Genomic DNA, 16,343 nt, shown 5'->3' on the forward strand with positions numbered 1-16,343 from the left:
CGCGTCATCTGCCGATTTTCTTAAAGGGGCCACGCACAATTTTGTTTGACAGGTGATTTTTCAGTGTTTGACAGCATCGAGATGCTGCAAACACTGACAATCACTGTACAAAGGTGGGCCCTTTCACCCAGGCTCTCCAGTGACTCCCTCCTTAGGCTAGAACAGCTGGCAGCTGCAGGTGAGGTTACAGAGTGATCTGTCACTGGTGAGAGAGGTTCTCCCAGTGAGGTGGGACTACACAAACACTTCAAAACTTGTTACCTACAGAAAAGTCTAAATACATTAAAAATGATTTTCCCAACATTTTTTTTTACCTCTGATAGTCACCAGTGTACCATTGAATCCTTCACACCACTTCTGTAGCTGTCATCAATGAAGAAACATTACAGTAGACCCACAGCATGCCACACTTACCCTGGCATGGTGTGCGGATGTCTGGAAGCCCGCAGTAGATCTGTCAAAATTGGAAAAAGCCTCTTAACTGCCTGTTAACAACCTGTTAACAAGCAGTTAAGTGCCTATAATCCTCTTCCCGCCACTAGGTGTCGGGTCCATGCACAAATCGGAGTTCGGGACCCGCTGTCAATCTTTGCAATTTTGCCACCGGTCCCATCTCCAAACCCGCCCCCTGAGCACCTGCAAAATTCCCCCCCAAATCTCTCCTGCCTTCCATCCTATCACAGGCCTTCCCTTTTGTTCTTTCCTCCCCTCCCCCCTCTCCCTGTCCCTACACTTGCTTAAAAACCTGTTCCATCTCCAACTTTTCCAGTTCTGATGAAGGGTCATCGGCCTGAAACGTTAACTCGGTTTCTCTCTCTACAGATGCTGTCTGACCTGCTGAGTATTTTCAGCATTTTCTGTTTTTATTGTCAGAGGTACTGTCTTTCAGATGAGATGTTTTACCAAGGCCTCATCTGCCTTCTCAGGTGGACAGGTGGATTCTGCATCACTATTTGAAGAGCGGGGGAGTTCTCCCCAGTGTCCTGGCCAACATTTATCCCTCAATCAAGATCACTAAAACAGATCAGCAGGTCATTTATCTCACTGCTGTTTGTGGGGTCTTGCTATGCACAAATTGGCTGCCACATTTCCCTACATTACTACAGTAACTACACTTCAAAAGTACTTCAATAGCTGTGAAGTGCTTTGGGACGCGATGTAAATAAAAGTTATTTCTTTCTTACATAAAATAGCATTTATTATTGAATTTTCAGATCTGCAACATTAACTTTCAGGGTAGCAGATAGAAATTTTAAAATGTTTTGTTCTATTGAGTGATTGACTAATGACGTATTAACATGGTTCATTATTATTAACTTCAACAAATTTGTCACCTAAGGTTATCAGATGCTTGGGGATTACCTAACAATGAGAAGTTTATAAAGGTTTAATTAATTACACCACAAAAACACAAATAGATTACAAAGGTCAAAGTGGTCATTGGAAACCAACAGCATATGACCCACAAGCTTGCTTATTTAACTGTCTGCGTGCACACTCAGACATGAAAGGGTGTGTGCCAGTGATCCACCCAGGTCATCACAATACAACCCAATACAATTCTCCGGTCCCCAAGTAGACCGACCAAATTTGTTTACATGATTATACAAAATACATCATTTGTAATTTTTATGTCCTTGTAATAATGAGTATTATAATTTCAAATTGATACATGTTTGTGTTAGATTAAATGATCAGTGAATTAGAAGCAACAGAGGATACTGTGGCAAGCTAAAGGAATTTTTGTTCTAATTGTGTTCTCTGAGGTTTCCCATGGAAAGAAAACAATTTGTTTAGATAGTGAGGAATAACAGTGTTGAAGTATAAAATGCTTTCCCACACTCCATCCATTAACAACACAATCTATCCAATTTTTTAGAAAGTATATTTTATTTCTCATCAAAAAACAAAATGTTGCATCTCTTTTAAGTCACTTGCATACTATGCAAATAATTTAATCATGAGCCAGGCACTTGAGCTGGACACCAACCTGTGCAAATACTGCTTTGTATCAAAAAGCTGAGAGTTGGGTACCAGCTATATGGGTTCACTCATCCACCCTGACAGCTACCCACCGATGCCAACTGAGACCAGAACTATAGATTTGCTTCATTACCAAAATTCATTATCAAACCAATATTTCATTTTGTCTGATTTTCATTAAATGTTTTAAAATTAAATACATTTCCACATTTAAAGTGATTTCCCCTCCAAAAAAAACTCACTACAAAGGCTACAATAGTGAGAAAAAACATCTGTATTTACAACTGATTTGAAAAGCCCCAATCCAATTAGTTGTATTTATCTAGCATTTTGTTTATTATACTCCCGTTCTTTGACCCTTCAGAACAGACACTGTTCATTATACGAGATGCCAAACTGTTTTGTGTCATGGACCCATCTTCCAGAATTTAATCAACTTGGCCTAAACAGGAGTTGGTGAGAGGAGACATTTGACTCCTTATTTCACCATCTTCGGGACAAGATCCATGTTTTAGTATCCAGCAGGAAAGACATTTTTGTGAGGGTATGAGTACTTCCCTTTTGTAAGTTATTTTCTTCCCTTCTATGGTGTCCCAGGTTGAAAGGACAGGTGCCTTACCTGCTCCCAGTGTCCCATCTATGTATGAAAACAGCCTGGTGATGATTCCACCATTGAGTTCCCACCCCCTCCCTTTCGAGACATGCCTGCTATCCACTTGGTACTTTCCCATGGCAAAGAGACTGAGACTGGAAACTCAAGGTAGTGGAGAGACCCATGGTTCTCCAGCAAGTGCACCACTTCACCGAAATGGAGTAATTTAAAGTCCTGGGCAACCTGGTCACGCCTCCCACAGTTCACTGACGTGGTGCTCTGAGGGAAGGCCGGAGTTCTGGTGTGTGCTGCTAACCTGACAGACGGCAGTAATAGGCAGGTGGACTTCGGCTGTGCCCTGGTCTGTGGCTCCAGCAGAATGGCTAGTCAAATGGCAGCTATCAGATCCTGAAAGCCCTGAAACACTGTGTTCAACACAGTCTGGAAGCCGTAATTCATGCACCAGTCCATTCTGTCCCCTAGAGCCTCCAGAGCTGCAACCTGTGCATCTGTGGAGGTGGAGGCACCGACTGGTCCCTGGCCGCTTCTTAGCTGGGAATTGCTGCAAATTTCAATGAAGGTGCTTTCAAGGAACAGAAACCTTTGGTGATGTTGGCATAAAGGAGAGCTGTAGACTCGACAGTCACATCTGTGAGTTGCTGTACATCCTCGGAGACTGACCTCAGAGCCTGCACATAAGTGTGATGTTTCTCAAACATCCCTTTTTTCAAGCGAGTACTCAAGAGTTCTGGGTCCCACAACTCTGAAACTCTTGACAGCCTTCTTCTCAGCCTCCACTGGGAAGGTGGCACTTCCTCACCCACTCCCCCATCATCTGGGTCCTTTGTGCTCTGTGAATCACCCCGCATCAGATCCTCACTGCCTAATTCCCCGGGTGTAAGTATCTGAGCTGGTGCCTGGGAGAGAGGAAGCCAGTGTTATACATGGTGAGTTGGGAAGATGGGCAGCATCACACAGCTGCACGGAGAAGGTATTTCAGTTCTCATACTCCTCTTCCTCATCATCGCCATCATCATATTCCTCCTCCTCCACCCCTCGTTGCTGTGGTGGATCTGCAAGAAAGGAGAGTAGAAGCTAAGAATGGGTGAGCATTATCCTCTTGGGATTAAGGAGAAAGAGAAAGGGAGTGGAAGGTTATGTCCGTATGCTGCCTCACAGGGATGCCAGGGCAACAGTATAGGTGCTCAGTCACTAAGCTGCGCTGTCAAGATACTGTCAACCTTGCAATATCCCACAGCAAAAGCCAAGTGAGTCATCATTACTTCCATGGCTTTCTCCTCGAAGGAGGTGTAGGGTTTAAAGGTGGGATGTCCCCTCTGGTGGCCTGCATTTGGTCAGCAATGAACACTTATCTGCATATACAGATGGGAGGGGAGGTCATCTAAGATATGACCATTGGCTCCTCATGAGAATAGATTTTAGTGCAGAGACAATAGAAAGGGTGGGGTAAGGGAGAGGTTAGAGGCTTCCCCCAGGCTCATGACTAGTACCATCTTTTGTTTCTCATTCTTCATCTTATCTTACTCATTCGTTCTCTTATGCATAAACACACATTACAGCAGAACACATTAGAATGTCTTAATGCACATAAAGCGGGTTGGGACGTTTTACTGCGTTAAATGCGCTATATACATGCAAGTTGTTGTTGCTGTCTTGCCATATAAGCTCTGTTTCAAGGGCTCAATTACTGCCATTATTTTAACATTTCTTCTTCTGCTCATCTTGGTGCCCAGGTGTACAATGTGCTAACTGCACCTAGCACCTAATAAGACTATTCCCACTCCGACAGTGGTGAGCACCAGCACAGACATAACCATTCTGTGGGAATTAGTGAGTTCCAGGAAAGCACTTAGTGAAGTGAAAAGGAACATGTGCTGGAGGGTCAGCTCAAGGGCTCTTTCAGCAATTGAGCCCAGGGGCTCAGACCTCACAGAATCGGTCTAAAAATGTCGTTTCGTTGCTCACCATCAACAGTTCATGACAGAGTGCAGTTTGGAGGCTTCTATGGAGGAGTCCACAACCAGTGTCTACGTAGTGCATGACAACCGCCTGAACAAGCTGCAGACTAATGATTCAATAGGTTAATGCACAGCTGTTATGATACCATGATATAAAAATCAAAGAAGTCCTACACTGAATCCGTAGTGTGTGCTGATTTAGCTGATCTCATGCAGGTGAGAGTGGAGAACTACAATTGTAAACATTGCTCCTGAGGTAGGGAGTGGGGGAAAATAATCAGCCTGGGTTCTTGCTCCTGATAGCTATCCAGTGACCCCTGGTGGAAAGTGTCGATGTGAAATGGTGACAGGATCAGGCTCTCCACCATCCAATAGTTTACTACCACTCATAGGGGGAGAAATTCGGGTGGTAGTGCCACCGATTAACGCCTAAAGAGGCCGAGAAGTGGGGCGCTAGCCAATTTCTGGGCGGGCGCAGGGTGCCTAACGCCTCGCCCCATATTGCCCATGCATTTAACGCCGGCGCAAACTCGTAGCGCCCGCCCATGGGGGCAGGCAGATTATGACGTCATTTCAGTGTGCAACACCTTTTGTGCACCCCGGATCGGAAATTCAGTGGCGCCCCCCTCCGTAGCGCCTGGCGCTATTAGTGACAGCTTACAGGGAACCTTACCCAATCGCTCTCGGTCTGGGGGGGCATTATTTAAAGGGGGCTGGTGTGGTTTAAAAACGGCAGCCATTTCTGGAGCACAACTTCTTCCTGAGTTACAAAGAGTTGCTGAGCTGCACACAGAGAGCCTTTTGACCACTGAGCCCGTGCAAGCAGAGGAACTTCAGCCTTCTGACCATCGCCTTGCTGCTGGTGAGCTTTTACAAAGGGGACACTTCCTGTGCGCGCTTATTATGGGGGCTGCATTGGAGGGGAACGTCCTGCTGCAGCATCATCTAGAAAGGGTACTGAGACGCAGGGAGAGGGGGCTGGCCATGGCCAGACGGAGGAGGGCCAACAGACGTCGCCACACCAGACCTTACGCTACCAGGGTTTTCCGACAGCAGTTTTCCTACATGAACATGTCGGAGGAGCAGTGTCTCAGAAGGCTGCACTTTAGAAAGGAGGTCATGAGTGAGCTGTGCCACCTGCTTCGGACAGATCTGCAGCCTCAGATAAGGTGCAGGACATCTCTGTCGGTGGCTGTGAAGATGACTGTTGCCCTGAACTTCTACGCGACCGGCTCTTTCCAGTCCGCATCTGGGGACATAGCCAGCATCTCACAGTTCGCGGTGCATTGCTGCATCCGTCAAGTGACTGATGCCCTGTTTCGAAGGAGGTGGCAGTACATCTCCTTCCCAATTACCCCGGACAAGCAGCGGGAGCACGCAGAGGGCTTCACAGCAATAGCGGACTTCCCCATGGTGCAGGGTGCCATTGACTGCATGCACGTGGCTTTGCGGGCACCTGTTTTCAATCCGGAGGAGTTCCGCAACCGCAAGGGGTTCCATTCCTTGAGTGTCCAGCTGGTCTGTGACCACCGGCAGCTGATCCTCGCAGTCAATGCGCAGTTTCCAGGCAGCAGCCATGACGCCTTCATCCTGCGCCAGACTTCTGTTGCTGACCTTTTCAACGCCCCGGCTCACCCAGAAGGCTGGCTTCTCGGTGACAAGGGCTATCCTCTGTACCCGTGGCTGATGACCCCACTCCGGATCGCCAGAACCCCTGCTGAGGAAAACTTCAATGCGAGCCATCTGGCGACGAGGAACATTGTGGAACACACAATCGGCGTGCTGAAGCAGCGGTTCCGCTGTCTCGACCATTCCGGGGGAGCTCTGCAGTATTCGCCCGAGCGAGTCTCGCACTTCATCGTTGTTTGCTGCATGCTCCATAACCTCGCCATCCTACGTTCCCAGCCAATGCCAGCAGACATTGACGCACCAGCAGAGGAGGAGGAGGAGGCGGAGCAGGAGGAGGAGGAGGAGGAGGAGGAGGACCAAGATGGGAGGGAGGGACTTTCTGGAAGGGCCGTGCGTCAGAGGCTCATCAGAAGTCGCTTCTAGGCCCCTCTGACGGAATGCTTGTGGCCATTCCAGGAGCAGGATTGGAGCGGCCTTCATACCCCCAAGCCAGTGAGGGGCAAAAATCATGTAAAAACCAGACTTGGCCTTTGCAAATGAATAAAGTGTTTTAATACAAAGAAATTGCTTCATTTCAACATGAAAAAGGAATAACAACAGAAAGCTTCAATAACACAGACACATTATTGTCTCTCCCTCCCGTGAGACTCCAAAACATGAGGTTCTCTCATGGCATCCTCTATGGCCTTGATTCGACCTCAACAGAGGCTTCATCCCCCCCCTTTACTCTTTGCCCCCGGATGGGGATCTCGGTCTCTTGCGGCTCTGGCCCCTTCCCTCCCTGCAGCTCCTCCTTAATGTGACCCCAGTGGCTGCAGCAAGGCTGGGGGAGGCCTGCTGACTGTCTCTGAGCGCAGATGCCCCTGAGGTGCGGCCTGGACGACCTCTGCGCCTAGAGGGCCCAGCTGCTGACTGCTCCACCTGTGCATGGGTGGAAGCAGTCTGTCCTGCAGGTGGTGGCAGCTGCAGTGGGGAAGTGCCAATGGTGGCAGCAGGAATGCTGTCATCTTGAGAGAGGACAGCACCTCCCTGCTCCAGCAACACACTGGCACTCCCACGGGGCAGCGCTTCATCATCCAGAGCAATCTGCTGGAGCACAGATTGCTGGCCTGCTGTGGTGCTCTGAGGGCCCCGGTAATCCTGTCTGAGCCATCGAGGGTGGCAGCAGTCACTGGTCACCTGGCCTCACTCTGCGAATGCAGGACACCAGCGAGTGATTGCGTGGCAGCACTCAGCACTTGCGTTGCAGGTGCCAGTGCTTCGGCGAAGCCCTGGACAGACCTTTCCAATGCTGACCCGAAGTCGACCACACTCCGGGCCTGTGCTGCGCCGGTGTCTTGGACACTCCGCGCCAGTGTCCCGATGGTTTCAGACAACCTTCCCACTGCAGCCATGAGCTCAGTGTGCCTCCCGCCAGCCTGGGCACTCATTTCTCTGAGGGCGCGCACCTCCTCTGCGCTCTGTGCAGCAGCACTGGCGGCCTGACTCGCCCTCCGAGGAGACGGCACCCGAGCTTCCCCCAACCCCCTGCGTTGCTGCAGCCCGCTGGTGCCTGGAACTGCCTCCTCCTCAGAGCTGGACCCCCGCCCCCCTCGAGGGAAGTTGTGGCCCCAGTCTGGCGTTGGGCTCGCTCGCCTGAGGTTGGTTGGGATGGTCCGGCATCCTCCTGGTCGTCGCCTCCAGAGTCACTCAGAGTGGCAGCTTGAGGGCCCGCAGCCTCACCTGGCGATTCACCATCTGAAAGCAGGGAGGTACAGGAGTGGCTTTAGTGTGAGGACAGGGTGGCAGCGAGGGAGGCATAACTGCTGCAATGTACTGTAGTGGCTCGGCAGTGGAGAATCATGCTGGTGGGGGGACCAATTGGTAGGAGAGAGATCAAAAAGGTGAGAGCCTTACCATCGCTGTCCACTCTGGGGTCGGCAGCTCCAGAGGCGACTGGTCCAGTCAGCCGGTGTCCCACTATCCTCTGCACTCACAGCTCCAACTCGCTCAGGTTCTGTAGGTGAGGCGGGCCAGTTGCTCTCGGCGGTTCCTCGCCAGCTTCGCCTGCAGGAGAAAGAACGGGAAGCATTATGCAATGAGCTGACATTACATGCCCCCCATGGTAGATTAGCCCTTTCATTGTGCAATGAGCTGACATGACATGCCCCCCCATGGTAGATTAGCCCTTACATTGTGCAATGAGCTGACATGACATGCCCCCCCATGGTAGATTAGCCCTTACATTGTGCATTGAGCTGACATGACATGCCCCCCATGGTAGATTAGCCCTTACATTGTGCATTGAGCTGACATGACATGCCCCCCATGGTAGATTAGCCCTTACATTGTGCAATGAGCTGACATGACATGCCCCCCATGGTAGATTAGCCCTTACATTGTGCATTGAGCTGACATGACATGCCCCCCATGGTAGATTAGCCCTTACATTGTGCAATGAGCTGACATGACATGCCCCCCATGGTAGATTCGCCCTTTCATTGTGCAATGAGCTGACATGACATGCCCCCCATGGTAGATTAGCCCTTACATTGTGCAATGAGCTGACATGACATGCCCCCCATGGTAGAAGAGCCCTTACATTGTGCAATGAGCTGACATGACATGCCAACCATGGTAGAAGAGCCCTTACATTGTGCATTGAGCTGCCATTACATGCCCCCCATGGTAGAATAGCCCTTTCATTATGCATTGAGCTGAATGTGCGTGTTTGTTTCCTGGAAGGGCCATGGGTGCAGGCAGACAGATGGCCTTTGGGTTTCGGGCACCCTCCAGCCATTAAGTCAGGTGCAGATGGAGGGATGAGGATGATCGTGGAAAAGGCACTCATCCTGACGACCCGAATGAGGTCGTTGAACTTTTTCCGGCACTGTACGGCGCTCCTGGGCATGACGCTTCTGCAGGTCACTCTGGTGGCCACATCCCTCCATGCTCACTGGTAATCTGCATGTTGAGCCCTCCTCCCATCCTCAGGATAGAGAATATCACGCCTGCGGTCCACAGCGCCTACTAAAGCTTCAAGGGCCTCCTCGGTGAAGCGCTCTGCCCTCTGTCTCGCCCTCTCCATGTTTTGACAGGATGCAGCGCCTCAGGTAAGTTAGCGCCGAATTTAAGGCGTGCCAGGAAGTGCTGGGTCTGGTGATCCTACTCGACCCGCCCCTTTAAGAGCTGGCCGGTGCCAGTGTGTCTCGGGGTCAGTGATTATTGACAGCACCTGCGCTGCGCCCCGCCGCCGCTAAATTGGGTTGCGCCCCCGGGATAGCGCCTTAAGAGCCTCGTGCACCGCCTGATTTAGCGCCGCAATCACCCTCAGGGGCGCAACGACCCAATATAGCGCCAGGTGGCGCGAAATCGCAACTGGCGCTAGGCTTTGTGCTTCGCCAGATCTAGCACCCCAAATGGGGCTATACCCAATTTCTCCCCCATAGTCTGAACTCACACATTAAGAATAAGCACTTTGGTTAGGTATTAGGGCTACTGGCACCAATGGAACTATACCCCAGGACAAGTCAGCTGCTTCAGGAAAGGAGGAGAAAAAAATGCTATGGCAGAAAAAAAAAATTAGCCATTCCCTCTCACTTCTGTGCTGTAGCTTTATCCCTACTAGCTTGAGTTGAAAAAAAATTACCACTGGTGCTCCCCACCCGGAGGTTTCCCGCTCCTCAAGGTTTTCACTCATTGCAGTCAGGGTCACTGATTGACTTTCTCGTTCCTAGCCCTGGAAGCTGCTAATTGCAGCAGCCCTACTACCACCACAGATGAAATCAGCTAATAGCACTGATTTGAAGTCGAACCTGGGACATTCGAGTCTGTATGGCTCAGTTGCAAGCTGCCTTTATCAACTGAGCTATTGGAGAAGCTATTAAAATATGTTAGACAAAGATTTTCAAATAATACCATGCATGTGATTAGGCAGTTCAATTTCTGTTTAACAAAACGAAGGTAATTAGGGAAAATGTCAGTATGTGGCGGGCATGCCAGCTCCGAAAAACAGTCTAGATCAGGGTGTCAAACATATGACCCGCGGTACAGTTTAATCCAGCCCATGGTACAGTTTAATCTGACCCGGGATACAGTTTAATCTGACCCGCGATACAGTTTAATCCAGCCCGTGGTACAGTTTAATCCGACCCGAGGTACTGTTTAATCCAGCCCGTGGTACAGTTTAATCCGACCCACGGTACAGTTTAATCTGACCCGGGATACAGTTTAATCCGACCCGCGGTACAGTTTAATCCGACCCGCGGAACAGTTTAATCCGACCCGCGATACAGTTTAATCCGACACGTGGTACAGTTTAATCCGACCCGCGGTACAGTTTAATCCGACCCGCGGTATAGTTTAATCCGAACCGCAGTACAGTTTAATCCGACCCGCGGTACAGTTTAATCCGACCCGCGGTACAGTTTAATCCGACCCGCGGTACAGTTTAATCCGACCGGCGGTACAGTTTAATCCGACCCGCGGTACAGTCTAATCTGACCCACGGTACAGTTTAATGCGACCCGCGGTACAGTGTAATCCGACCCGCGGTACAGTGTAACCCGACCCGCGGTACAGTTTAATCCGAGTGCGGTACAGTTTAATCCGACCCGCGGTACAGTTGAATCCGGCCCGCGGTACAGTTGAATCCGACCCACGGTACTGTTTTATCCGGCCCGTGGTACAGTTTAATCCAACTGTGGTACAGTTTAATCCGACCCGCGGTACAATTTAATCCGACCCGTGGTACAGTTTAATCCAACCGGCGGTACAGTTTAATCCGACCCGTGGTACAGTTTAATCCAACCGGCGGTACAGTTTAATCCGACCCGTGGTACAGTTTAATCCGATCCGTGGTACAGTTTAATCCGACCCGCGGTACAGTTTAATCTGACCCGCGATACAGTTTAATCCGACCCGCGGTACAGTTTAATCCGACCCGCGGTATAGTTTAATCCGAACCGTGGTACAGTTTAATCCGACCCGCGGTACAGTTTAATCCGACCCGCGGTACAGTTTAATCCGACCGGCGGTACAGTTTAATCCGACCCGCGGTACAGTCTAATCTGACCCACGGTACAGTTTAATGCGACCCGCGGTACAGTGTAATCCGACCCGCGGTACAGTTTAATCCGAGTGCGGTACAGTTTAATCCGACCCGTGGTACAGTTTAATCCGAGTGCGGTACAGTTTAATCCGATCTGCGGTACAGTTGAATCCGGCCCGCGGTACAGTTTAATCTGACCCGCGGTACAGTTTAATCTGACCCGCGGTATAGTTTAATCCGAACCGTGGTACAGTTTAATCAGACCGTGGTACAGTTTAATCCGACCCACGGTACTGTTTTATCCGGCCCGTGGTACAGTTTAATCCAACTGTGGTACAGTTTAATCCGACCCGCGGTACAATTTAATCCGACCCGTGGTACAGTTTAATCCAACCGGCGGTACAGTTTAATCCGACCCGTGGTACAGTTTAATCCAACCGGCGGTACAGTTTAATCCAACCCGTGGTACAGTTTAATCCAACCCGCGGTACAGTTTAATCCGACCCGCGGTACAGTTTAATCCGACCCGCGGTACAGTTTAATCCGACCCACGGTATAGTTTAATCCGACTGCGGTATAGTTTAATCCGGCCCGCGGTACAGTTTAATCCAACCTGCGATACAGTTGAATCCGACCCGCGGTACAGTTTAATCTGACCCGCGGTATAGTTTAATCCGAACCGTGGTACAGCTTAATCCGACCGTGGTACAGTTTAGTCCGACCCGCGGTACAATTTAATCCGACCCGTGGTACAGTTTAATCCGACCCGTGGTACAGTTTAATCCAACCGTGGTACAGTTTAATCCGACCGGCGATACCGTTTAATCTGACCCTTGGTACAGTTTAATCCGACCCACGGTACAGTTTAATCTGACACGTGGGAAAGTTTAACCCAACCCACAGTACAGTTTAATCTGAGCCACGGTATAGTTTAATCCGACCCGTGGTACAGTTTAATCCGACCGCGGTACAGTTTAATGTGACCCGCGGTACAGTCTAATCTGACCCGCGGTACAGTTTAATCTGACCACGGTATAGTTTAATCCGACGCGTGGTACAGTTTAATCTGACCGCGGTACAGTTTAATGCGACCCGCGGTACAATTTAATCCGACCCGCGGTACAGTTTAATCTGACCCACGGTACAGTTTAATCCGACCTACGGTACAGTTTAATCCGACCTACGGTACAGTTTAATCTGACCCGCGGTACAGTTTAATCCGACCCGTGGTACAGTTTAATCCGACCGCGGTACATTTAATCTGACCCGCGGTACAGTTTAATCTGACCCGCTGTACAGTTTAATGCGACCGGCGGTACAGTTTAATACGACCAGCGGTACAGTTTAATCTAGTCCGTGGCACAGTTTAATCTGACCCGCTGTACAGTTTAATCCGACCGGCGGTACAGTTTATTCCGACCCGGGATACAGTTTAATCCAGCCCGTGGTACAGTTTAATCCGACCCGCGGTACAGTTTAATCCAACCCGTGGTACAGTTTAATCCGACCCGCGGTACAGTTTAATCCGACCCGCGGTACAGTTTAATCCGACCCGCGGTATAGTTTAATCCGACCCACGGTATAGTTTAATCCGAACCGCAGTACAGTTTAATCCGACCCGCGGTACAGTTTAATCCAACCCGCGGTACAGTTTAATCCGACCCGCGGTACAGTTTAATCCGACCGGCGGTACAGTTTAATCCGACCCGCGGTACAGTCTAATCTGACCCACGGTACAGTTTAATGCGACCCGCGGTACAGTGTAATCCGACCCGCGGTACAGTTTAATCCGAGTGCGGTACAGTTTAATCCGACCCGCGGTACAGTTTAATCTGAGTGTGGTACAGTTTAATCCGACCTGCGGTACAGTTGAATCCGGCCCGCGGTACAGTTTAATCTGACCCGCAGTACAGTTTAATCTGACCCGCGGTATGGTTTAATCCGAACCGTGGTACAGTTTAATCAGACCGTGGTACAGTTTAATCCGACCGGCGGTACAGTTTAATCCGACCCGTGGTACAGTTTAATCCAACCGGCAGTACAGTTTAATCCGACCCGTGGTACAGTTTAATCCAACCCGCGGTACAGTTTAATCCGACCCGCGGTATAGTTTAATCCGACCCGCGGTACAGTTTAATCCGACCCACGGTTTAGTTTAATCCGACTGCGGTATAGTTTAATCCGGCCCGCGGTACAGTTTAATCCAACCTGCGATACAGTTGAATCCGACCCGCGGTACAGTTTAATCTGACCCGCGGTATAGTTTAATCCGAACCGTGGTACAGCTTAATCCGACCGTGGTACAGTTTAGTCCGACCCGCGGTACAATTTAATCCGACCCGTGGTACAGTTTAATCCGACCCGTGGTACAATTTAATCCAACCGTGGTACAGTTTAATCAGACCAGCGGTACAGTTTAATCTAGTCCGTGGCACAGTTTAATCCGTCCCGCGGAATAGTTTAAGCTGACCCGCGATACAGTTTAATCCGACCGGCGATACCGTTTAATCTGACCCTTGGTACAGTTTAATCCGACCCACGGTACAGTTTAATCTGACACTTGGGAAAGTTTAACCCGACCCACAGTACAGTTTAATCTGAGCCACGGTATAGTTTAATCCGACCCGTGGTACAGTTTAATCCGACCGCGGTACAGTTTAATGTGACCCGCGGTACAGTCTAATCTGACCCGCGGTACAGTTTAATCTGACCACGGTATAGTTTAATCCGACGCGTGGTACAGTTTAATCTGACCGCGGTACAGTTTAATGCGACCCGCGGTACAGTTTAATCCGACCCGCGGTACAGTTTAATCTGACCCACGGTACAGTTTAATCCGACCTACGGTGCAGTTTAATCCGACCTACGGTACAGTTTAATCTGACCCGCGGTACAGTTTAATCCGACCCGTGGTACAGTTTAATCCGACCGCGGTACATTTAATCTGACCCGCGGTACAGTTTAATCTGACCCGCTGTACAGTTTAATGCGACCGGCGGTACAGTTTAATACGACCCGTGGTACAGTTTAATCCGACCGGCGGTACAGTTTAACCCGACCCGGGATACAGTTTAATCCAGTCCGTGGTACAGTTTAATCCGACCCGCGGTACAGTTTAATCCAACCCGTGGTACAGTTTAATCCGACCCGCGGTACAGTTTAATCCGACCCGCGGTACAGCTTAATCCGACCCGCGGTACACTTTAATCCGACCCGCGGTACAGTTTAATCCGACCCGCGGTACAGTTTCATCCGACCCGTGGTACAGTTTAATCCGACCCGCGGTACAGTTTAATCCGAACCGCGGTACAGTTTAATCCGACCCGCGGTGCAGTTTAATCTGACCCGCGGTACAGTTGAATCCAACCCACGGTACAGTTTAATCCGACCCGCGGTACAGTTTAAACCGACCCGCGGTATAGTTAAATCCGGCCCACGGTATTGTTTAATCCGACCATGGTACAGTTTAATCCGACCCGCGGTACAGTTTAATCTGACCAGCGGTACAGTTTAATCGGACCGCGATACCGTTTAATCCGACCCGCGGTGCAGCTTAATCTGACCCACGGTACAGTTTAATCCGACCCGCGGTACAGTTTAATCCGACCTGCGGTACAGTTTAAACTGACCCGTGGTACAGTTTAAACAGACCGTGGTACAGTTTAATCCGACCCGCGGTACAGTTTAATCCAACCGCGGTACAGTTTAATCTGACCCGCGGTACAGTTTAATCCGACCCGTGGTACAGTTTAATCCGACCCGTGGTACAGTTTAATCCAACCCGCGGTACAGTTTAATCCGACCTGCGGTACAGTTTAATCCGACCCGCTGTACATTTTATTCCGACCCACGGTATAGTTTAATCCGACCGCGGTACAGTTGAATCCGACCCGTGGTACAGCTTAATCCGACCCGTGGTACAGTTTAATCCAACCGTGGTACAATTTAATCCAACCCGCGGTACAGTTTAATCCGACCCGTGGTACAGTTTAATCCGACCCGTGGTACAGTTTAATCCAACCCGCGGTACAGTTTAATCCGTCCCGCGGAATAGTTTAATCTGACCCGCAGTATATTTTAATCCGACCCGCGGTACAGTGTAATCTGACCCGTGGTACAGTTTAATCCGACCCGCGGTACAGTTTAATCCGACCCACGGTACAGTTTAATCCGACCCGCTGTACAGTTTAATCTGACCCGCGGTACAGTTTAATCCGACCCGCGGTGCAGTTTAATCTGACCCGCGGTACAGTTTAATCCGACCCGCGGTACACTTTAATCCGACCTGCGGTACAGTTTAAACTGACCTGTGGTACAGTTTAATCCGAACATGGTAGAGTTTGATCCAGCCCGCGGTACAGTTTAATCCGACCCGAGGTGCAGTTTAATCTGACCCGCAATACAGTTTAATCCGACCCGCGTTACTGTTTCATCCGACCCGCGGTACAGTTTAATCCGACCCGAGGTGCAGTTTAATCCGACCCGCGGTACAGTTTAATCCGACCCACGGTACAGTTTAATCCGACCGGAGGTACAGTTTAATCTGACCCGCGATACAGTTTAATCCGACCCGCGGTACAGTTTAATCCGACCCGAGGTACAGTTTAATCCGACCCGCGGTGCAGTTTAATCTGACCCGCGATACAGTTTAATCCGACCCGCGGTGCAGTTTAATCTGACCCGCGATACCGTTTAATCCGACCCACGGTACAGTTTAATCCGACCTGCGGTACAGTTTCATCCGACCCGCGGTACCGTTTAATCCGACCCACGGTACAGTTTAATCCGACCGCAGTACAGTTTAATCCGACCCCCGGTACAATTTAATCTGACCCGCGGTACAGTTTAATCCGACCGCGGTACAGTTTAATCCGACCCGCGGTACACTTTAATCTGACCCGCGGTACAGTTTAATCCGACCCGCGGTACAGTTTAATCCGACCCGCGGTATAGTTTAATCCGACCCGCGGTATAGTTTCATCCGACCCACGATACAGTAATCCGACCCGCGGTGCAGTTTAATCCGACCAGCAGTACAGTTTCATCCGACCTGCGGTACAGTTTAATCTGACCGCTGTACAATTTAATCTGACCTGCGGTACAGTTTAATCCGACCCGCGGTACAGTTTAA

This window comes from Somniosus microcephalus, chromosome 12 (assembly GCF_052327205.1).
Source record: "Somniosus microcephalus isolate GS21.2 chromosome 12, FLI_Smic_1.0, whole genome shotgun sequence".
In the NCBI taxonomy this organism is placed as follows: Eukaryota; Metazoa; Chordata; class Chondrichthyes; order Squaliformes; family Somniosidae; genus Somniosus; species Somniosus microcephalus.